The following is a 25,000-nucleotide window of genomic DNA, read 5'->3' on the forward strand; positions in this document are numbered from 1 at the left end:
TGGACATTACATGTACCTTGTTACACTCTTCATGCTATGGGCTACCTAAAGCTTTCAGTACCAGCACAACACTGTTGTACAAATGGGTAGATAGGCATGGGTTGCCCTCTGAGTCCTAGCAAGTGTGTGCATGTGTGCAAGTGTGTATATTTGTAGGATACAGCATTCTGAGGCCACATTCTCCTAATAAAATACACCTTGCCACACAGTATACGGGATAGTGATGTTGCTGACCATAGTAGAGCCATGACAAAGCATTACCCTACTATCCACGTGGCATGTGAAATAGATGCATATCCCTGTAGTAGCACTTTTGAGATTGACAAGGGGCTGTATTGCAGTCCTGATCAATGTGTGATGGTGGTATGTCAGAGTATTATCATGGGGTTCAGTGAGTACAATACCCAATGTGGGGTGTGGGTGCTGGGTATACTGTCTTTACACCATGTTTCCCCCAGTACATGTCTCAAGGTCTACTATATGGGTACCACTGCCACCATCAACCATACAGGTAACTGATTACACTGTCCAGCCCAATGATGCATATGTTGTGTGCAACTTATCTATAACAGAATGGACACACTGACAAGGTAGTTAGCACTGATAAACCCAGGCCTCTCAGATGTGTATATGACTGTTATGTGTTTGTCAATGTGTATATGACAGTATGTCACACTATGTATTGTTCATAAACAACCAGTACAACCCCCATTACCATACTGTACAAGGCCTGGTGATGTTTTTCACTTAACATGTAACCTGTAACACACCTTCATCCTAAAAGCTGTGTGGTGTTTGCAATTAAGGCCACACACATTAGTAGCAATAAGTACCTAGGTATAGGTTCTAGTTCCACTATTGCCAAGTTAAGAGTGTGTGTGTTTGTGTGTGTATGTGAAGGGATCTACTTCAGCTTGCAGAAAATACATGTCCCAGGGGGTCATCTGTCTGAGAACTGACTGGCAAATGCTAACATTTCACAGGTATCATCTTGTGGAAATTCATTCCATCAAAATTAGTAGTACATGTGTAAATGCACTCTTCACAACTGTATATCTGTACAGAGATACTGGGGTTGGTATATATAGCTGGGTGTGGATCTTTTGGACATAGCCACCATCATTGCGGCTATTGTTGAGTGTATCCCCTTGCTTAGTCGGCTGTAATACTATACAGTTTATGTTAACAGGTTAAGTAGTTGTCAGTCACACTATTTGCAGTTTTACACCATCCCACACCCTCCAAAGGGTAGGGCTGTACCACCCACACCAGCACACCTATGTTTACCAAGTTGAGGATTGCACTGCACTGGGGAAGGGGACATATACCCTGCCAGTACCATCATCAATGACATTAAATTAGCAGACTGATTATTTACCAATGTGATGTTGTGCCTATTCTGTCTGTATGCATACAGTTCTGCCATGTGGCTGCCCTATACAGGGGGTTTGTTGGACAGCTGCAGACCATACCTGGCAGGGTGCGCAGTTCACCATCTCTGGCCATGGACATGAGAATTGTGGATGCCAGAGGTTCCTTGAGCACCACCAGGTACAAGCCATGATATGGTACTCTCCCCTGATGCTGACATATGTTCACTGGATCCGGGTCCCTCTAGGGACCAGCCAGGGCCACATGCACATGGCCTGCTATATTGTGGTGTGGACAGCACTCCCCTGCAGTGCTGTAGCTGGTACTGCCACTATAGGAGTGGCTCTGACTTCTTTCATGTCCACGTCAACCTCCACCTGTTGGTGTTGCTGGCCTACGTCCACATGGCCATTGCACTACTCCCATCATATGCTCAAGCACAGATATTCCACGGTCAAGGATTCCTACCATCTCACCCAACTGTCTAGCCGGGACCTCTGCAAAATAATGGATGGCACCTGCAAGATCACGGATGTTGTCAATAACAGCAGAATGAGTAGCCCTCTGCAGCCTCATACCCTGTCTGGTATACTGTTCCATATGTGTTTGCACCTCCATAATGGTCTGAAACATGCATCTGGTGACACCAGCTGTAGAACTTCTGCCAGGGGCATGATGACCAGCAGCACTCCTACAAGCACCCCTGTACATCTGCCCATGTATTACCTTGCTGGGCATCTGGATATGGCTGCTGTGTCCAGACACATGTGCCATAGTCACAGCACTCTCTTGTCTCATGCCACCACCCACCAACTGTCACTCATCTATGGACACCAGTGATGGGGTATGTATAGGCACTGTGACTGTGTGCGGGGATGGGGGTGGATAACAGTGGGATGTCAAACAATGGCACACCTTCATCCCCAGACAACCCTGCTTGTGCCTTAACGCACCTATCACTGCTTGCCTGCAGGAGGGACCCTGACCAACCTCGTCACCTGTGAGGGGAAAACAAGAAACACACTTTAAGACCTGTACATTATTGCTTAACTGTACACAAACACACACATACACACACACACACACACACACACACACACACACACACACACACACACACACACACACACACACACACTTACAGGTGAGGTTGCACAAAGATATTACACACAGACCTCTCATTACCCATCTGTCAACATGCATGACATATGGCACTCAACAGCATGCACTGCAGCTATAGTCAATCCCTGTTACCAACATTATACATCTCTGTGATGCATGAGTTATGTTAGTAGGTGATGCCCCTTCCCCTGGAACAGACTGCACCTATGTAAGCAGTATTGCTGTGCACCTGTTCGGCACCCTGTAATGTACTATGCACCATACCTCACAGGTGTACATGCCATTGCTGAATGTGTATATGTGTGTCATTTATGTTTGCTCTGCTGCTAACAGCCACATATGTGTTTGTCCGACACATACCTTAGATGATATGTGGACAGATGTCGATAGTGAATGCCTGATTTCTAATTTGCAGATCTCATCATCAGCAGTGAAAGTATGACCTATAAAATACAATTACACTGACAACCTTCAAATCTTACTGTGACTATGAGGAGTGTACACACCATTATTGACATGGCACCCTCTTCCCTGATAGGCCACGGGGCCACAATACTGCATATGTGCATATGTTAAAATTACATGAACCTGATATGTGACATATGACCTGTGCAAGCAAATGCAGTATCAAACAAATGTGTTAGTTGTGCAGAAACTGATTGATATGCATACAATATGTGGGTGCATAAGTGTGCATACCCTTAACATGATAGTTTGTTGCACCAACTGTTAAGTGTACTACAGCAGTTACTATTCCTGGAAGGGGTATACTAGCATGGCCCATCTGCACTTGAGAGTATTTGGTCACTCTGCCCTACAAATATCCCCCAACTCTGCAGGATTGCAAGTTCAACTCAGGGGCACAGCCCTTGGAGGTCACACAGTGCCTTTGCTATTGCTGTGGAGTCAGGGTTATGTCTGCCACAATTCATGACCTTGACTGTGTGCAGATACAGCCATTCTTAGCGAGCTTTGGATGTCTGCTTCAGTTCACTGTTGTGTTTCAGGATGACACCCCTCCCCATCCTCAGTGTTTTAGCAGATGCTTGACAACTATGAGCTACACATGAGTAGAATTTTGCAGTGTCCCAAATTTAGAACACCATGTGTACCAGCCTAGTACCTGCTAATGAATGGCAAACATACAGGTGTACACTGGCACCAGCAAGGTACAGATGGGTTTAGTGAGCTTGAGGTGGAGTGAGCTGTTGCTTGTGCAGCACATGCATCTGAATTGATACTGTCTGTAGGTTTCGAACTTGGTATTGGTACACCATTACATATTGCAACACATGCCTTTGGGGGACGTTTGATGTTATGCATCTGCTACCTGTAGAGAGCCCTGGCTGATGTTTCCTGTAGAACAACTGTCCCATCTGATTACCCTAACCCATAGGCCACACATATGCAGAGTCCAGGCGATTGTCAACACAGGTACTGCACAGCCAGTACTTGCTATACATTCCTGCAACTGCCTCAGTGTTGCAGCATGTTGCTAGGCAGCTTCCATGATGAGTTTGCAACATGTGTCATCATCTGTCTTCGATGGCCATCTGTTTATTGTCTACATTAATATTGTCCCATACTTCATCATCACATACATGATTGTCTGCAATGTTTGCCATGGTATATGCAATGGTGAGGTAAGGCTACATCTCCCTTTCCTGCATGCTACCTTCTGGGTATGGGATCCATTCCATGGCTTGTAAGATGTGTGCAAGCCATGTCTGCCTCTGTTGCAGGTGAGTGGGTAAATGTGATGGGCATACGTCTTGGACAGCAGACCATTTCTTGGTGTGACATTGAGGACCTGTACTTGCTGGAAGGTGCATACTCATGAAGAGTGAATAATGTCAGTACCTCAAAAGCTGCTTCCACAATATGTTATTTGGAGTGTGTGCACACATATGCTTCCCTTCCAGTCTTTGTTAAGGTATGTATTCCCCATATTTGCTCTCCTAACATAGGATTCCATATTACACATTCATTGCTCATGATAGGAACACATTACAGGTTGTAAAGGTTGTGGAATGTGGTATTGTGATATGCCATTGTGTAGATCTGTAACATTTGCCATTGTAATAGTAGTATGTACATTGTTGTAGCACTATACAAGGGTGATGTTTCGGACATGTTCCTTCTGTATGCCACTTGTCCCACCATTATTTTCATCTCTGTGCACACATCTCTCGATGACAGGTTTTTAGTTATTTTGCAGAACTCTTACATACCCTTCAGATATGCCACCATGTTGACCACTGTGATGCAGTGCAGTTAACAGGAACAATAAGTGAACATGTACAGCATGCATTATGGGTAGGTGTGTTAAATGTTTGCATGGTAAATGCCATGGTCATAACATACCTGTTGTTTGTTGGCAAACCTGAACAATAAACACCATACTCACCAGCTACAGGCTGCTGCCCCAGATGTATAGCAGAGGGACCTACATAATTGTGTGAGAGATGTGAAGTCAGTACCACCACCTGTGGCATTGGTACAGGGTGGGACAGCATTTCAGTACATCAACAGCACAAATCCACAATACTACAGATTATGCACATCTGTTCATTACTACAATGCAGCAACAGACTATATATATGTTTTATCTTACATATGCATGATTAAAATCTACAGATGCAGATGGATAAGCAACAGTGGTCTATTGATGTGCCCTGGGGCCTTACCTGCATGCTCCTCATCCATTGTGTGGGTAGCACCCACCTCCACAATTCTATCCACTGGGTCTTGTCATTACTGGCGGACAGGTACCCCAAGCTCCTCAGCATGTGTCTGGGGGCTAGATGGCATGACCCCCTCCCGGTGGCTAGCTGGTCCCTCCTAACTGCAGCAGCATGCTGACAGGCATGGTGGATGAGGTCTTTGCACTGATGTCAGACCTGCTCATAACTGTTACTATGCAGGCCAACATCGTTTACCCTGTGGACAAGCTCATTCCACTGGGTGGTCCTCTCCTGCAAATCATGGCCTGTACAGCCAAACAGGGTGTGGTAGTGCTGCACCAGGTAGTTTATATGATTTCATTTTTCTTGGGGGGTGGGGGAATAAACTGGAAAACGCTCTCTAGACATGGTGCCTGAAAGACATAAAGAGGAAAAAAAGGTCTGAGGACCTCAAACTGCAAGGATATAATAGTTGTTAATTGACATATCTGTCCTCCCACCATATCTGCAGCAATAATCTGAACACTCAACGGGTATGTTTACAGCAAACCTACAGTTGGGACATATATCATATTGTATGACAAATTGTGCAATGTTTTTCTAGTCATGTTCCATGTTTACACACTATCATTGGTGGCCTGTTGCTAACAATGTCACCTGCATGCCATTGTAAGTGCCACTAAGGTTCCATATATGCATATGTCCTGTTTGCTATGTGACTGCTCCAAATCTGGTGTTTTGTGTTAATAGAGATATCTATGCATGCTGTTAGACATAATCCTGGATTGTGTGGACTATTACTACCTACATATGTTCTATAACTGTGACACAATGGAATGTTTGGGAAACCTGTTCCTAGAAGAACCACCTCTCCCACCTCATCTGGCCATGTTACCAGGCCACAGCACATCTGGGAACCACCCCAGAACCTCATCACCTGCTTGCCATGCACTACCTTCTCAGGTGGTACCACCTCAGGGATGGTGTTCCTTCCCCCTCCCTACTGAGCACACACATATAGGATCCTATCACCTGAAGTCAGTTCTAGGGTTTGATGCATAGGGAGCTCCACAGAGACTTGGGGGATGTGCTACACCTCCTTGAGTCCCTCGGTACACAATTACAGGGTACACATGCTCCTCCTGCTTAACCCCCAGCTCAGGCACCTTCAGGGCCGTGAAGGTGCAGTTGTGACTGTCCATGGGTGGGGACCTTGGTCCCACTGTTTCCATTTGGGGCTTATGGGCTTTCACTTTCCAAACACCACTCCCCATCCAAGGTGTTTACCCACCATGTGTCATATAACGCCCCTGTATGCTGTCTTGTCTGTCTTCCAATGCAACCTCCCTCCCCAAATATACCTACTATCCTTCTGCCAACATACCAATCTCACCTTCAAAAACAAGGGCAATGTGTTCCCAACATGGATTTCACACCAGACATAACTGTCCATTCTGCACCCATTTACTACTTTATATATATATATATATATATATATATATATATATATATATATATATATATATATATATATATATACATCAGATCCACACTCTCTAACTCTCCTTCCTCCACAGCTGCACTGTTCTGCCTTGCTACAAAAGAGACGGGTATCACATGTGGACACAGCCTAACATAAGTGGGATATATATAGGAACAGAGTGCAGGTAAGCCTATTACAAACCTATGACATTTGTGCATGATACATTTCACGTTAACATGACTGTCCTGCAGGTGGTAGGGTCTGAAACTCATGTGTCTATCATAACGTCATTACTTCCACCACCAGCTATTTGCCACACTAATATACATGTCTTGAGGTACAGAACACACACTATGATGGCTTGCATCTTGTCATTCAGTGCTGATCTACACAGTTGACAAGTATGGTGCACTGCCCACAGGGCCAGATGCTAGGTCTATAGCAGTTGTTCAGCAGGACATCATTATAACAAGTCTTGATGGCACATATAAATCTTTCCACATCATCTATCCCATTATTACAGACCAAGTATGCATATATGTTTCACATACCTGTTGTAGTATTGTCCTCTCCTCTAGGTACACTTTTATGTGTCCCTTGTTTTATATACTTTTGTTTCAGTTTGGTTTGCAGTTGTAATTTATTTTTGTTTTCTCTCTCTCTCTCTCTCTCTCTCTCTCTCTCTCTCTCTCTCTCTCTCTCTCTCTCTCTCTCTCTCTCCCTCTCTCTCTTTCTCCCTCTCTCTGTCTTTCTCTCTCTCTTCTCTCTCTCTTTCTTTCTCTCACCACTACAGGACTTGAGCTGTTTTGAATAGGTTGCAGAATGGTTTTGTAGGTGATGCTCATGATCAAGTGATGGCCTCTGCACCAATCAGTGTTCACCACTTGCTAATTGCATGCAGCCAGCTTTCTAGTACTTCTGATTACCACTGTCATGGCAACCCACTACTATAAATTACTACATCATGTGGGTGTTGTCCCTTTACTTTTCCTGTATGGAAGTCATCCTTCCTGTGTGCAGACAGCAGTGTTACTGACACCAGGTAGCAATACCTCTTACAACAGGACTTGCAGACACAGGCCAACTACATATTTGTATAAGGTTCCAGACCTACAGACAGGTTGAGTATTGTTGTTATATGCATCGTATACTGTTAGTTTTACAGGGTTTGTGTGTACATGCTAGTTTTGCATATAATGCAGTCTGTCTGCATAGCTCTCAACTGTGGGCCTATCCACATGATGGCCAAAGGATTGGCTGTTATATTTTGTCTGTTCACCACACAGGTCTTGTCTCTGTTATATCCGTGGCATTCTCTCTGTTGAGTGCTAACAGTAAATGGCTACATCAATTTGTGTTTCTGACTTCATATTCCTGAGTAAGGGTATGCTGAAACCAGTCCTGTAACTCCAGCAACGTTCACAGTGTATAACAGCAATATTGCAAATATGGCCCTGTGTCCCAGCCTTTGTCCTCCACCTATATACCAGGCTTTGTCCATATGTCATGCAGTAAGAGGTTGTTAAGTAGTGGCCTATCATTATTTAGTGCTGGCATTCCTGCTATCATTCCATTGATGTTGTGGACTCCTATACATATTGTGGGGTAGGGTCCATATATCTGAGGGCTACAGCTGGACAACATGTGTGTGACCTTGTACAGTCCAGAAGTCAGTGTATATAACACTGTGATATGCCCATGTAAGTCATTCTATGAGGGAGGGGTATGCACAATTTTTAACCTAGGCTGTTGCAACATGTGAGGGATATCAGTAGTAAGACACATGGAGGTATATGGCTGCATATTTTCATACATTTTGCCATGGGAACAATGGTGGGTTAGTGCTTACTGTCTTACAAACAGTTCTGTTTGTCAGTGTGATAGTGATGTTTTAAGTTAAGCATTGTTATGTAACATATACATTTTCATTGTGACAACTTAATTATTTTCCCCCTAGGGGTTGAGTGTAATTTGAGGCTACTGAACTACAACTGTAATTAATTAGTGTTGATTGATTCTTAACTTCCAGGCAAGTGTTTTTTTTTTTTTTTTACTGTTGTACTACTTGAAGGCCTTGGCCTGGACAGCAACATATGTTATGCTTTCAGATTACTGTAGCGAATGTTTAGTTTGAGGGTTGCATTACTCTGTTATTATGTATTTCAAACACCTAACTGCTATATGAAATGACATATACAACTGAAATAGCACACAAATAAACATTTATATGTAATGCAAACTTCTGTGTGGTGGCATATCCTTTGACTTGTCTGTGGGTATATGTTTCATGCAATAATTGTCTTTTGTATGAAAGAATCAAATACTGGCCATTGCCAAAAATGGCAACTGTAGGAATACTGGCTGTTCAATATGCTGTGCACCCTCTAAATATATATCATGTTATACATATCTATAAGTAGTAATATATGTATAGGTGTATGTATGTATGTGTGTATATATATATATATATATATATATATATGCATATATGTGTGTGTGTGTGTGTATACATATATGTATATATTTTATATATATATATATATATATATATATATATATATATATATATATATATATATGTGTGCATAGGTTCTAAAGACATGCTTCTGAGCATTTCTCCCGGCCTCTGGACTTTCCCGGTCAAAAATGTTAAATAAATAAAAATATGTATATATATATATATATATATATATATATATATATATATATATATATATATATATATATATATATATATATATATATATATATATGCATAGGATCATAGGTAGGTACTAGGCTATCGACCCAAGGGTCTATGTAAGCCTAGCCAACAAGGTTCCCTGGCTTACGCCACCAAAGAAAGTTATTTTCCTGTGCCACTGTCAAGCAGAGACAGAGAAGTGATCCCCGGGGTGTATTTCCTATTTCCCATCCACTCATCAAGATTTTTCTTGAACAGTGCTAATGAATAACTTTGCTTGACATAGATGGGTAGACTGTTCCACAGTATGGGAAGTCTCTGGGACAGGAATCTATCCCTCCAGCATGTCCTGTTTATTGTGGTGACAAGGTTTAGGCCCCTAGAGCGTTTAGCTCGGAGGGAATGGGATTTCTTTAGGTGTAGCATGTCCAACAGCTCTGGGTTTGACATAGCTTTATATGTTAGGCAGAGATCACCTTGGAGTAGGTGATATGCTATAGAGTAAAGCTGGAGTTTTTTGAGGCGGTCAGTGTAGGGAATTTATTTGAGGTCAGTAATCCTATTTTTGAGGTACTACTGTGGCCTTTCCAGCTGCTGCAGATGTCTTGTGTGGTACATTCCAAAAGGGGTGTTGTACTCTATATAGGGTCTAATGAGTGTCATGTAGAGGGGAACAATGACCTCTGTTTTCCTGGATGAGAACTGTTTTATGATGAGGTGTGCCACGTAGAAGTACTTCCTGACTACTGTGGCAATGTGACTATCAAAGGAAAAACTACTGTCCACCTGGTTCCAAGGCCTCTTATCACACATTTGGTGTTAAGTAGATTGCTGCCTATGTGGTAGTCCATGAGTACAGAGTTTATACCAAAGAGGATGAGTCTGCACTTTATGGCACTGAGCTTGAGGCCATGGTTCTGACACCAGGCATCTGTCTCAGCGAGGCCCTTCTGTAGGATGTCAACATCATTTTGGGACTTGACTATGGCTCCTATTTTGCAGTCATCTGTGAACTTCATTAGCCAGAAGCCTTCTGTGTTAGCCTGTACTTCAGAGAAGTAGATACTAAACAGGAGAGGTTCCAGGACGGAACCCTGTGGTACTCCACTTGTCACTGCTTTGAGGTCAAATTTGGAGTCTGCAACTTTTACAGTGTGGGTTCTGTCAGTGAGCCAGTTGGCAACCCATCTTGTGACATAGGGATTTATTCCTAGTTTAGTGAGTTTAGCTATAATTCCAAAATGGGGGATGGTGTCGAAAGCCTTGGTGAGGTCAAGATAGGCTGTGTGAACCACCTTACCCTCATCTACGGCTTTGTTGACTGCCTCAAAGAAGTCGATCAGGTTCAGGAGGCATGATCTGCCTTTCACAAACACGAACTGGGTAGGATACAGAGTTTGGAGGTTACCAATGTCTTTGCTTATGAGTTCCATGATGATACATTCCATGGCCTTGCAGACCAGGCTCATCAGGCTAATAGGTCGATAGTTCCCAGGATCAGTGGTGGTTCCTCCTTTGTTGAGTGGGATAAATGTTGCTGTACCCCATTCAGTGGGCATAAAGCCTGATGCGAGGCTATTATTGAACATGGTGCTTAAGTAGGGAGCCAGTTCATTCTGAAGTTCGTGTAAAACGCAGCCTGGGATGTTGTCCGGTCCTATAGATGCTGTGTTTTTGGCTTTAGAGAGTGCAGCATTTACCTGCGTAGTTGTGATTACAGGGTCTCTGCATTCTTCCTGTATAGATATGGATCCTTTAGGGGGTGAGGGGGGGTAAAGTTAGCACTGAACCTATCTGCCAGGATGTTGGCAATATCAGTTGGTTCTGTAATATACATGCCTTTGTGCTGTAACTCAGAGCAGATCTGGGTGTTGCCATCATGATTCTTGACATAGCTATAGAATGCTTTGTGGTTGCCCTTAGAATTAGTGGTGATTTTGTTTTCGTAGCTAGCTTTGAAGGATCTTATAAGGGATCTCAGCTTCTTACTGAGGCTGATCAGGGAGCTCCTCCACTCATGGGATTTTACTCTCTTTTGCAACAGTTTCTTCCTTCTGTTGTACAGTTTGTTTATGGCAGGGGACCACCAGATTGGCTTCCTTTTTTGATGGATAGTGTCTTGGTTCTGTTTGGGATAGCACGATCCATGCACTCGTGTAAGTGCTTATAGAGTGCATTTATAGAGGATTCAGCAGTTGTAACTGTATTGTCCATCTGCATGGGTGTCATGAAGTTCACCACTTCTGTCTTAAGAAGCATGAAGTTGGCTTTGGAGAAACTTTTTACCATGGTTTCCTTAATGGGGAGTGGGGGTGGGATGTAGATATCAAGGGTGATTAGCTTATGGTCAGATCGGAACAATGAGGAGCTGACTTCAGGTGTGGAACACCGGTCACTCATGTTGGTAATGACTAGGTCTAGGATATTGTTGCCCCTGGTGGTGGTGTGGATAAGTTGATCCAAGGCCTTTGAGTTTATGAATTCCAGAAAGCGTTGAGCTAAGGAGTTGGTACACGAGTAGTTTTCCCAGTTAATGGTGGGGTAGTTGAAATTGCCCATTATTAGGATGTTTGGTTGAAGCCTAATATTTTCCAGTACATCAGGAAAAAAGGAGTGGGAATCCTGGGGCATGGTAGGGGATCTGTAGCAATCTACAATTTGGATTGCAGTTTTGCCCAGAGTTAGTTGCACTTGGATAATCTCGGATGCATTATGCTGAGCAACTTGCCTGGAGGTCTGGATATCCTTAATGAATAGGGACACACCTCCTCCTTTGGTGTTTCAGTCCAGGTTACATGGCTGAAAAGTGTGGTATGAGTTATAGCCTGGTAGTGCAAGGGTGCTCTCTGGAGCCTTGAACCAGGTCTCAGTCACTGCACAGATATCAATGTTCTCCATTTTAAGGAGTGCCTCAAATGAGTGCATTTTGAGATTTAAACTTCTAGCATTGAGTAGCATTACCCTCAGTTTTTGCTTGCCTGTTCCTGTTATGGTGGTGAATTTGTTATTTGAACCTTGTCTAAAAAGGCACTATAGGGGCAGCAAGAGCCTTAGCCATTATCTGGAATCCTAGGGGTGACAGGTGCAGGCCATCTGTAGCAAAGTATCATGGTCTGTCGACTATGTCACCCCAAGCAGACAGATACTGGTTCCCCTTAGAATTACACCAGAAGCTTAGCCAATTGTTGAAGTCAATCATTTTGTCCTTGTACTGCTAACTCATTCGGGGTGATGGCAGAATGCTACTCAGGGCTAGGGTCATACCTGCCTGGGCTACAAGATCGGAGAGCTCTTCCATGTCTCTTTTCATGTAATCCATGAAGGTATTTCTCAGGTCATTCACACCAACATGGACAATGTCAGAGTCATATTTGTACTTGTTGTGGTGTGACCTGAGTGTGTGGGTTATGTGGCGGATCCTGGCACCCAACAGGCAGCTGACAGTAACCTTCTCCTTGTTTAGCCTGGTGAGTGGGACATCAGTGTGCCTGACTATAGAGTCACCTCTGACTAGTGTGTTGGGTACGCTGTTTTGCTTTATTGGCTGTGGTTCAGTGGCACACTGAGACTGTGGGCTATGTGTCATTTGGATTGTGTTTGGGGATGGAGGCTGCTTGCGTTTTGGTCTTTGGAGGTCTCTGTTGCTTAGACAGATTATTATTGAGGGCCTCCGTGAATGTTTTTGTGTTACTATGTCTGGATTTTGGTGGTGTAGATTTAGTGAGACTATGTGATGAGTGCGGTGTGCTGCAAATGTTTACCTTCTCCTCATGACTGTAAAGTTCAGTCTTGGTTGGAGAGAGCTTTACCTCCAGTTTGGCTAGATAAGTGCGTCTCTCACAGTTTGCAGTGTTGGGTGGTAGGAGGAGAGGGTTGTCTGTGTACATGAAGCAATTTCTACATTGCCTCAAGATGGCCAGATTCATCAGATAGACAGGAGGGAACACTGGGAGCTGATCCTTGGACATGCCTGAATAAAAACACTATTTTCCTCTAGATAAGTGAAGAAAGTGAGTACAAGAGCTGTTTTTCTCTAAGCAAGTGAGACAAGTAAGTACAAAACTGTTTTCCTCTAGGTAATGAGGAAGACTGAGTGCTATAGTAATTAGTAGCTTATTTAGTACTTACAAGTTCTGAACAAGTGCTGAACATGAATAAGCAAATTTAAGTGCTAAAACTAAGAATCTGTATCTGCACTAGACGAGTTACAGGACAGAAACAAGTGCAAATGCAGGTTTTCAAATCAGAAAGTTGAGAGAGATGGAAGAGATTGCCCAAACGGCCAGTAACTAAAATTTCTGGGCCAGAACCACTCCTCATGTGGTAGACAGGTTACCTAGTGCTTACCATTCCCACTGATAAGCTAGAAGGCTTCCCTCCAACACAGAAAGGCTTGAGGGGCTCAGAAGCTTACATACAGTCCTGGATACAGCAAATCTGTATCTGGAAGACTAGTTACAGGAAAGGTAGGAAACAGGCTTACAGTTTTTTTTTACAGAAAAGTAGCAAAAACAGTAGTAAAAACAATTCACATGCAGTGCAAGCTAGTACACTTGAGTATGAAGCAATATTAGACCAAACACAGTTTAAAAATGCAATGAAATTAAAAAGGACTAAAAGCAAGTGCAGAAAGAGATTATTAGGTAGAATGTGGTAAAGAGATGGGACTGGGGGAGTGTTCAAGATCAAATCTACAGTGGGGTGGGCAAATGCAAAAGCCACCAAATTTAAACTACAAACCAAAAATAGGGAGGGTGGGTGGGACAAAACAGTTTCAACAGAGATCTAAGCAACAACTAACAGTACAAGCTCTAAAACCAAATAAATATACTCAGCTCTGTATATATGCAGATCAGTCTCTCAGAACAGGGAGACAACAGTTTCAACAGAGATCTAAGCAACAATTAAACTCTATAACCAAAAAAATATATACTCATCTCTGTATATTGCAGATAGTCTGGAAGGCATGGGGGGTTGGGGGGAACAGTTTCAACAGAGATCTAAGCAACAACTAACAGTACAAACTCTAAAACGAAAAAAATATATTCAGCTCTGTATATTTGCAGATCAGTCTCTCAGAACAGGGAGACAACAGTTTCAACAGAGATCTAAGCAATAATTAACAAACTCTATAACCAAAAAATATATACTCAGCTCTGTATATTTGCAGATAGTCTGGAAGGCAGTCTCTCAGAACACAGGTTCCAGCAATTAACTGCAGACTGTTACTAACAGGTCAAATTTTATGCAAGTGATCCTTGAGTTAGATAATACACAAGCTATAAAAAACAGTAATACCAACTGAAGACATGGCAGAAAATGGGGGGGGGGGAGTTTCAATAGAGATCTAAGCAACAGCTAACAGTACAAACTCTAAAATGAAAAAAATATACTTAGCTCTGTATATTTGCAGATCAGTCTCTCAGAACAGGGAGACAACTGTTTCAACAGAGATCTAAGCAACAATTAACAAACTCTATAACCAAAAACAATATACTCAGCTCTGTATATTTGCAGATACTTGGGAAGATATACATACATGCATCTACATATATAACTACATTTCCCCTACTGTTGAATGACTGTGCTGGATGATATGCTTCATAAAACATCAGATGCATTTACATCTGAAATGGCTTAGTGGTAAGTCACTTTGGTTATAGTGTGTAGGGTCCTGGGTTTAAGACTTGCAAGGGCTGCTTATTTTGTTGCTGGGCAGAACAGGGGCTGTTGGAGACAGAGTGATTAAGGCACTTTAAAGCTCTTATAAGCAGGTTTGTACTGAGCTAAGCAATGCTTATGTAAGTTTAGCTTAACTTACACCCGCTTACAGCAGCTTAGGCCACTTAAACCCACGCTAATTTCAAATAAAGAAAAGAAAAAAGGGAGATAGGAAAGTGGTAAAATTGGGAGAAGCAGGGGGACAAACAAGAGGAGAAACAAGTAGGGATGTGCAGGATGGGTGTAGGAAAGGATCATAGCTCTGCATTTCTATGGCAGCAACAGCTGCTTTCAATGTGGGCAATTTATAATTTGGAGCCTCACACCCTACAGGGAGGTATGTGGGCATCATACAATATGGATGATCGGTAGGGTTATATTGTGTGATGGGTACATGTCTCTGGGCGAAATGCAGAGCTATGTATGGGATGTGATTTTTTTTTGTGGGACAGCTGCCCTTTTTTTTAAGGTGAGAGTGGGATGTTAATGAAGGATTGTTGGTAAGTGTGGTGAAGGAGGTTTGGTAGGAGAGGTTGCATTTGCAGACAGACAAGACAGCAGACAAGGGCGGTGTATGACACATGGGGGTAAACACCTTGACAGGGAGGGTGGTTGGGAATATGAGGCTCATGAACCCCCCAAATGGTAGTAGTGGCACTGTTGTCCCCACCCGATGGCAGTCACCAATATAGCTGTGACAGCCTGCACACCACCTGGCACAGGTGGTCATCCAGCTCCATCTGGAGGACACTGCACTCCATGACACAGATCTCATCCCGGGTGACAACATCCTCACTGTGCCCACTTGCAGGGGGGGGCAGCCCCATCCCCTGCAGCAGTTCCACCTGAGGTTGGTGCAGGAACAGCAGATGCAGGAGCTCTGGGTTGGGTCCCAGACATGCTGGGACCCAGTGCCTTGGCCCGTTGTGGTAGGAGAGGTGGATCCACTGGAATCTGCCTTCCCATATGTGCTATGGTGTGGAAATTAACAATGAATATTGGTTAGTCATGCACAACACATTACAACATTAGTCAAAGTAGCATGCATGGATATTCCCATTTACCCTAATTATAACAGTGGCATAGCAAACAGAACCCATACATATATGGAATGGCATTCAGGGTTACAACATCATGCCAGTTAGTGGTATGTCAGGCAGGCAATCCAAATGATTATTCAACAGGGGATATTAGTATGCACACAGTTTAAACAATGCTAAACAAAATGGAATAATGGTCCCACCAGTAGAGGTTTGTTTAGGCACATACTCATGTTGGTTTCAGTGTGATGGTAGGATCAGTTGAGTGGTGGGGAAGGGAACTGCTATCAAGTATATTTTTTAGTGCACTACTATTCACTACTCTACATTCTGAACACACTTACACTCTACATGAGCCATGGGGCTGCTACAGCACACCAACAGCTGTAGATATCAACAGAGCAATTGTACCCTTATTTTAGTTATACACATCAGACCTGTTTCTATACCAGTTTCTTTACCTGTGGGCTTGTGCAGATGAACTGTGTGCACATTACATTGCTGTTTCTACACATATTTCAGATTCATATATTAGTTGCAGGCCCTGGAGTATGTGTTGTGCCTTTCACATAAATCTACTGTGACATTCTCTGTGTGCAGGTTTCTTGGAAACTGGGGAAACTATCCATGACAGTGTGATACTTGAACGGCTTGTCTGGGCCAGACTGCAGTGTGTGGATGTCTAGCTTGCATCTATTTGTAGGACTGGGGCTGATCAACACAACAGTTGTACACCTTTCATAGTTATACACATCATACTAGTATTTCTGTTCAGATTTCTTTACCTGTGTGCCCTGTATGGAAAATGTATGAGTTGCAGTACATTATTTTTTTATATTCAGATTGCAGATTACAACTGTAGAACCAGACTGAGATGTTAGTGGTGATGCCTGGATACGAACCGTGGTGTGTGTTCAAAATTGAACTACAGGCCTAGTCTAATCAGACTGAGCTACTGGGGGGTGTTGCGTGTTCCATGTGACATTTCTATCTAGCACATATTTTTGTGGACAGTACTTTTATTATGACGTGTTGCATTATTTGTTTCCCATTTTCAGTAGAAATTATGCATACACAACTGGCATTGGTGTCACTGTTTGTGAAACATGTGCACATTAGCTGAATTGCACATTTGACTGTTTCTAACTATACACACTGCAATTTAGATTCCTGAGTACACAGTGTAGGTTTTAAGTCTGCACCTGTTAGCCTTATACATTTCCAGTACATGGAGACATTTGCAAGACAGTACTAGTTGCAAAATGTTTTATTTTGCCATACTAGATATAGCTACAGTAAACCCCAGAGAAGGAAACATTAGGAAAAAACTGGGGGAAATGGAGACTAGGTGGCAAATAAAACTAAATGCATCTATGCCACCAGGACTAAATGATCATGTATCAATAAAACCTATCTTGGTTAATGATGAGTAGACTGGCAGTCAATACATTATCACATTATTACATTTCATTATGTAGTATAGTGATTTCAGTAACCCAAACTAGGGGTAAGGTAAATGTTAAATATAAGGTGCCAGATATTTCTCCAACTGATTTTCACCCTCATTATATTTGTCTCACTTGACATCAAGTTTTACATATAGTGGAAGTGCAAGGGTTCCCCATTAGGTATAAGACTTCATTAGAAATGAGTACTTATCAGGAATGAGTACTATAGAGACTACTAATATGCACTCATTTATTAATTCTTTTTAGAAATTATATTTATATTAGTAGAGTTTATATAAGTATTTGAAAATGTATAAATTACAGTACGAGGAAATGGAATGAATTATTTATATAATGTTATTATTTTTTAATTCTGAGCATGTATTTTAAACTTTTTAACAATATTATTAGCATTGTCACCAAGGTTTTTATTGCACTAGCACTTTAAATGATGTGAATTAAATTGGTCAATTAAATAATTATCTAATTACACATCTTATATATATTGTAAGCCTAAAGGCAGTCATTTGTTCTGAGGAAATCTAGTTATTGTTAGATGAAAGCGCTCAACAAATTATAATAAAAGTTTTTTTGTTGTAAAGTTTAAAATAGAGTTCTGATACTTTGATTCCATCACCAGGGAAATAGATTTCGTGTCTTGGTTTATACTGTTGGACTGTTTCCTGCACTTTTGGATTTATTTCCAGTACATTCACAGCTACATACAACTGAAATTGAAAGGTTAACACAGGACAATGCTGGCAGACAATTAAAACACATTCTGATAGAAATATGTACTGTTGCTTTTTTTATTTATTTGATATGCCCATTCTAAAGTATGCAGACAAGCAGTGCTAAATCAGTTCACCTCAGTTAATGCATTCTGCAGGACATACACATTTCTATTGTTCAGGTAAAAGTGAGATGACACACACCAGTGTTTGGGATCATCTTTATTACTTTTGACTAATAGGTGGCAGTACACTGAACACCAAAAGTGTGATAAGAGACTTAGGGACACAGGTGGCCAGTAGTCTCACCTTTGATAACCACATCACCACAACAGTCAAGAAATCCTTCTATGTGGCACACCTCATCATTAAGGGCTTTTCATCCAGAAAAAAGGAGGTCATTGTCCCACTGTACTCATCCCTCATTAGACCCATTATAGAATACAATGCCCCGTTTGGTATGTACCTCTCAAAACATCTGCACCAACTGGAAAGGCCACAGAAATACCTCACGAAAAGAATCACAGGCCTAAAGCAGATGCCCTACGCTGACTGCCTTAAAAAAACTTCAGCTATACTCTGTTGCATACTGTCTACTCAGAAGTGATCTCTGCTTAACATACAAGGCCATGTCAAACCCAGAGCTGTTGGACATACTACACTTAAAGAAATCCCAATCTCTCAGAGCCACACGCTCCAGGGATCTAAACCTTGTCATCAATATAAACAAAACATGCTGGAGGGATAGTTTCCAGACCTAGAGACTCCCCAGACTCTAGAATAGATTGCCCATACATGTCAAGCAGAGTGCCTCTTTGACCCTCTTCAAAAGGAACCTTAACGATTGGATGGGAGAAAGGAAATTCACCCCGGGGATCACTTCAGTCACCCTGCTAGACAGGGGTCCAGGGAAGTAAATAGTGTGGGAAGAAATAGCCAGGGAATTGTTATGGCTAGGCTTGCATAGGCCCTAGGGCTGATAGCCTAGTACCAACCTATGAACCTATGAACATGCATATCTGTGTACAACTCAGAAATCCACAATCACTATTCCTGCATGATCTGCACAGGGGAATGCTTTTCATTTCTAACTTTTACAGTAGCCCTGACATGGCACTTTCTTGGCAGGTTCACTCAGACACACTCAGCCATATTCTAATCTTCCTCTCCTGCATATTGAACCTTGTTGGCTTCTGATATCTGTATTACATAGCAGCTGCGAATACTCCATTGTAACACTGGCAGCCTGACACAGGCATTTATTCCTGACTTTTACAGCACAATTATATATATTGGCAGTACTACCATCACTATAATTTTGATTTCTTACTGCTAATAGTATGGGGTGTTCTGTACTCACCAGACTGCCAATGCAGCAGCTTTATGGGGAGACATCACACATTAATCACACCTGCACAGTCACAGGTTGAACATTTTCCATACTTAGTTAGAGATACATAAGACTGCATACTTACAGACAGGTGGGACATCCTGTGCTTGAACTTCTTGGATCCACTGGTCCAAGAGTGCACCCCTCCTCCATTTCAGGTCATTATGGTGGTGACATACCTGCTCACCAGTCCGAGGTATGCCAGTGGCACTGGTGAGATCACGTGCAAGCTGGTCCCAGGCCTCTGCTTTGTACTGTGAGCCTTGGTACTGGCCTTGCAGCAGCCTGCCATCATGGTTTTTAACTAGGAGCCTAACCATGACCGTGGACTCCTGGATGCCCCAGTGTTGCACTCGGAAGCAAACACCTTCACCAGCACCAGGCATTTTGGTCCTGCTGTGAGCAATCCTAAATGTCTATGGCTGTATTTCCACCTATGCGGTTTAAATAGGGCAGTTTTCCCACACTTTTTTCTTGATTGACCGGTTTTAATATGCTGAACTATGCTTAGCTCTGTGCAAATCCGCATTGCAATGCTTACACCAGCTATGCAGAGCTGAAAGCAGGTAAGCAATGCTTACACCAGCATAGTATTGCTTAAATATATTTTTTCCATTAAATTTATAAATTATTTTTTACATTTTCCCACCCCTACTGTGCTATATGTGAGCCATATGATTGACATCTATCATTCATATTCCTTAAACTTTTATTAAATAATTTGGTAGAGGGGGAATTCGAGCTGAGCATGTTCAACATGCCATACCATGGCAGTACCACTATGCTACAGCAGTTGGATGATGTTTTCTATCACAGTAGCACTTGTCTATCATTTTCAGGATTTCAGCCAGTCTAAGTATAGCAGTGCACTGCACAAACAAGCTGCGGACTGCTTAAACTTTGGATTTATTTCATGAAATAAAAAATTAAATTTTTTAAATTTCTATCCCTTTCCTCTTGCTCTACTGCTTCCATGCATATAGGGCAAGAGTGCATACATTTGGGGGTGTGCACTCGAAGGCTGCTGCCTTCTACGTGTTTATGTTTTTTTTTTTTTTTTCAGTATCCGGGAATTCTGAAAAGCTGGTATTTACATGTCAGTGTCTGCAGACATTCGTTTACTATATAATATTGGAGCCAGGCTCAAATATCATATAGATTGAACCTCATCTGTGTCAGAAAGTGCAGTATAGCACTTTTTGAGTGAAGGGGGCATGTTACATGTGCAGGCTCTGCTAACACATGGCCCCTGCGCTCACTCCTGGTTCATGTCCATTTAGATTAGATAGCAGCGTGCCTTCATGCATATGCAAGGCGCACTGCTATCCTAAATGGACAATAACCACTTCCTGCAAGAATAGCCTTATTCTTGCACAGAACTTTGTGAATCCTGGCCCATGTCTCTATTTATGTGCATTGATGAATGACTTCATAATGCTTTACATTTACAGGGGTCATGTACATATACTAGAATTGTGTAAGGCAATTAGTTTAGAATATCTAAACATATCACAATATATATGAAGCTAATAATGGCAGAGCTTTTTTATCAGAACCACCATTATGCTGTTGTGGCATGCTGCTAAATAGCCAATACAATTTTTGTTCTGTCTTTTTTTTTCTTTTAATTCAGTCTTTGGATATTCCATTCGCTTTATTTCTTTTTCAATGTTGTCTCTCTTTGCAAACTTTGATTAGTTAATTTTGTTATGTGCAACCAGTAAAGGTCAAATAGTATGCAACAAGTTGTAATTAGAAGCATTAGATTGAGTGTGATTAATTTCAAAGGTTTCTTTTAGCAGTCTTTTAATAATGCTTTTTATTTTACATGATGCAGAAAGACTACTATCTTAATAAAAGGTTATTTTTCAAGGATTATGCTACATGTCTTTATTTAAATATAAGCAGTAGTACATTTTTTGAGAAAGCACATGCATTCCAAAGAGTGCTTGGTTGTATTTTTTTGAAATACAGTTATAAAAAAATGTAAAGGAAGTATTGATACAAACAAATCTTTTAAAAATTAATATACATTAGAGAATGGATGACCTGCACATCACCAGTCTGATGGGGGAACAAATATGTTTGAGAGACATAGATCGATAACAATAGGCACAGATTTTAAATATAGCTCTAATAAAATTAGAAAGTTACTATAATAACAGGATTTATGTTAGCATGCATTTCTGAAGGATATGAACTCTGAACCGTAAATGTTAATCATTATTTAGCTGCTTCAACCCTCAATGATTTACCAGCAAACAACTATTTTTATGAGAAACAAACCAAAGAAGAAAAAGAAAAAAAATGAGGACAAAACCTGGACATTGTGAGGAAATGTGGACAGTTGGGAAATATGGAGGTATGAAACTTTTAATGTTTGACATTATTAACCAAGTTTAATCATACGTGTTTTTAATGATATACTGTGTCTGAGTGTGTGTGTGTGTGTGTGTGTGTGTGTGTGTGTGTGTGTGTGTGTGTGAACATTAAATACTTAACCAAACTTATGTTTTGGAAATAGAATGCTTTCTTCAACAACAGTTACATATACAGTATTTAAGCACATTTTAAATATTAGGTGGCAGAACTATTTTACATTAAAATGATTTTATATATATATATATATATATATATATATATATATATATATATATATACATATACACACACACACACACACACACACACACACACACATATATATATATATATATATATATATATATATATATATATTAAAAAAAAATGAAGACAAACAAATGCAAAACAATTTTAACAGATAACCCATTTTCTAAACACAATCATGCTTGACAGGGTGTGTGTTATTGTATAAATAATGCCTTTCAAGTGGAATAGAGGCCCAGTAATTTTGGTTCTTAGAGCACCCCGATAATTTAATCTAACCTATTTTATCTTCCTGTTGGCATAATGGTTAAGGTCTTTGCGTGCAAAGTTCAATCCTGGCCTCTGGCCAATCCCTGTTTGAAGTCTGCATGTTCTTTCTGGGTCTCTTTGGGTACCTCACACCTCTGAAAAACATGCTGAATGTTTTCATCTCAGATATGTATAGGCCAACAGTTTTGGGTATCTACTGTGGTGCACAGTATCCTCAAGATACGAGAACACAGATCACAGACTGTATGTGATAGCAGAGCTAGCCGCTCAGCAGTGTAAAATATGTCGCTAGGTGATTCAGTGATGTTGACTAATGTTGACCAAATGGGCATGGATAGTTACCTGTGATAAGTGCATTGAGGACTCAGCCTACTCTGACCTATGCCAGGTACCCATGCAAATACTGGGAGAGGTGTATGTGCCCCTATTAGCCAGTGTGTGGCTGCTATAAAGCCCAGCAGCCCTCAGTTAATAAGCTATTTGCTGTCCCGTGTTCAGTTTTAGCCTGGGTTACCTATGATAGCTCTCTTTAGTGAAAGCTGATAGTAAAACCAATCAACCTGCCTAATACAAACTAAGAATTGCTACATTCAATGTAGGTTCACTGACAGGATGGAGCTTGGAAGTGGATGACATGATGGTATGGAGGAGGCTGGACATCCTATGTATCCAAGAGACAAGATGGAAGGGAAGTGCAGCAAAGCCACTTGGCTTGGGATCCAGAGTCTACTACTCAGGAGGGGGACAGGCTAGAAATGGTGTCAGAATTATGGTGAGAGACAGGCTTCAGTAGGCAGTGAGGGATATCATCAGAATTAGTGACAGACTCATGGCAATCAGACTCCAGTGTGTAATGATACGATAGTATTCATAATCTCAGCCTATGCCCCACAGCAGGGTTGTGATAGTGAGGAAAAAAGTGTATTTATATAGCAGTTGCCGGACCTACTAAATAAAGCAGGACAACATGAATTGGTGCTAATAATGGGTGACGTGTCTGCATATATCTGGACAGACAGAACAGGATATGAAGACTGCATGGGACCACATGGGTGGGACAACAGGAATAAAGAAGGAGAGGCCATCTTTGACTTCTGTCTGGCAAATGGCTTGATATTAGCTAACACATGGTTAAGAAAAAGAAACAGTCACAAGATCACATACAAGAGTGGTCAAAATGCAACTCGGGTAAACTTTCCCCTAGTAAAGAAAGGTCATAGGGGTAGAATTAGCGATTGTAAAGTCACTCCATTGAAACATTTGGCCCAAAGCATAAACCACTAGTTACCACAATCGACTGTATTCAATATCCACACACTTTATCAGGAGTACAAGGCAGATATGGAGGCGGTAAATTTAAGTCAACAAATCTGTAAGGCATTATTTTGCACCACTACCAACACATTTGTTAAGTGTGAAACCAAGATAAGCAAATTGTAGATTGTATTGCTGAAACTTCTAAATGACTACCAAGATATTAAATGCAATTTTGATAAAATAGAAAATTACAGTCATCCATTTAATATCAGAATGCAGACTAGGCCAGAAGTAAAACAGGGAAAGTTGTTGAAACACATTTTTAATGATAATTTAATAAAGAACATGTAAAAACATTGGATGGAATACAATTCAGAAGCTGCTTCTGTGCACTCAAGCAGGTGCTGCATGTTCAAATAACACTGCATTCTATAGTATGCCAAGATCAATAGAATCTCACATCTCACATGGGCATTGAACAGCTGAGCAGCACTTTAACTGTTAGGAAAGCGCATCAGGACAAACCAATACAAATGCAATAAACCTCTAAACCCCTGGCAATGACAGCATAACACTTATTGATCATGCAATGATGACAAATTGTATATGAACTGTGCGCACCCAGAAGTTATCCTAATGTTATACACAATGGGCACAACCAGTTGCCACAGGGAATATGCTCCCACCTACAGCTTCTTAATAGCACATAGGAATGCATTGTAGTGATAGTACTTCAACCTTTAGCATCATGGCTATATAGAAGCACATATGCAGTACAGCAGGGTGTAAAATATTATCAAAATCTATACCAAAAAAAATAAATAAAGCTGAAGCCTACAGCAAGTAAACCAAATCAAACCATCAAGAGCAAAATATAGTAAGAAATAAAGTCTAGTTTAGTTTCCATGGTGGTAAATATTACTATAATAAAATTTTAAAAAATCACTTTCTTTTACAGTCAAGCTGCCATGACAAGTAGTGTGAGCAAAATATCAGCCTGAGTAATTGCAAATGTATTACCCTGTGATATATATATGTATGTATATATATATATATATATATATATATATATATATATATATATATATATATCTATATACACACACTCACCACATACACACACACACATACTCACACAAACAGGCACATGCACACTGACACAACTATATATG

The sequence above is a fragment of the Protopterus annectens genome, chromosome 11.part0, assembly GCF_019279795.1.
Source record: "Protopterus annectens isolate FY-2018-M chromosome 11.part0, PAN1.0, whole genome shotgun sequence".
Lineage (NCBI taxonomy): Eukaryota > Metazoa > Chordata > Ceratodontiformes > Protopteridae > Protopterus > Protopterus annectens.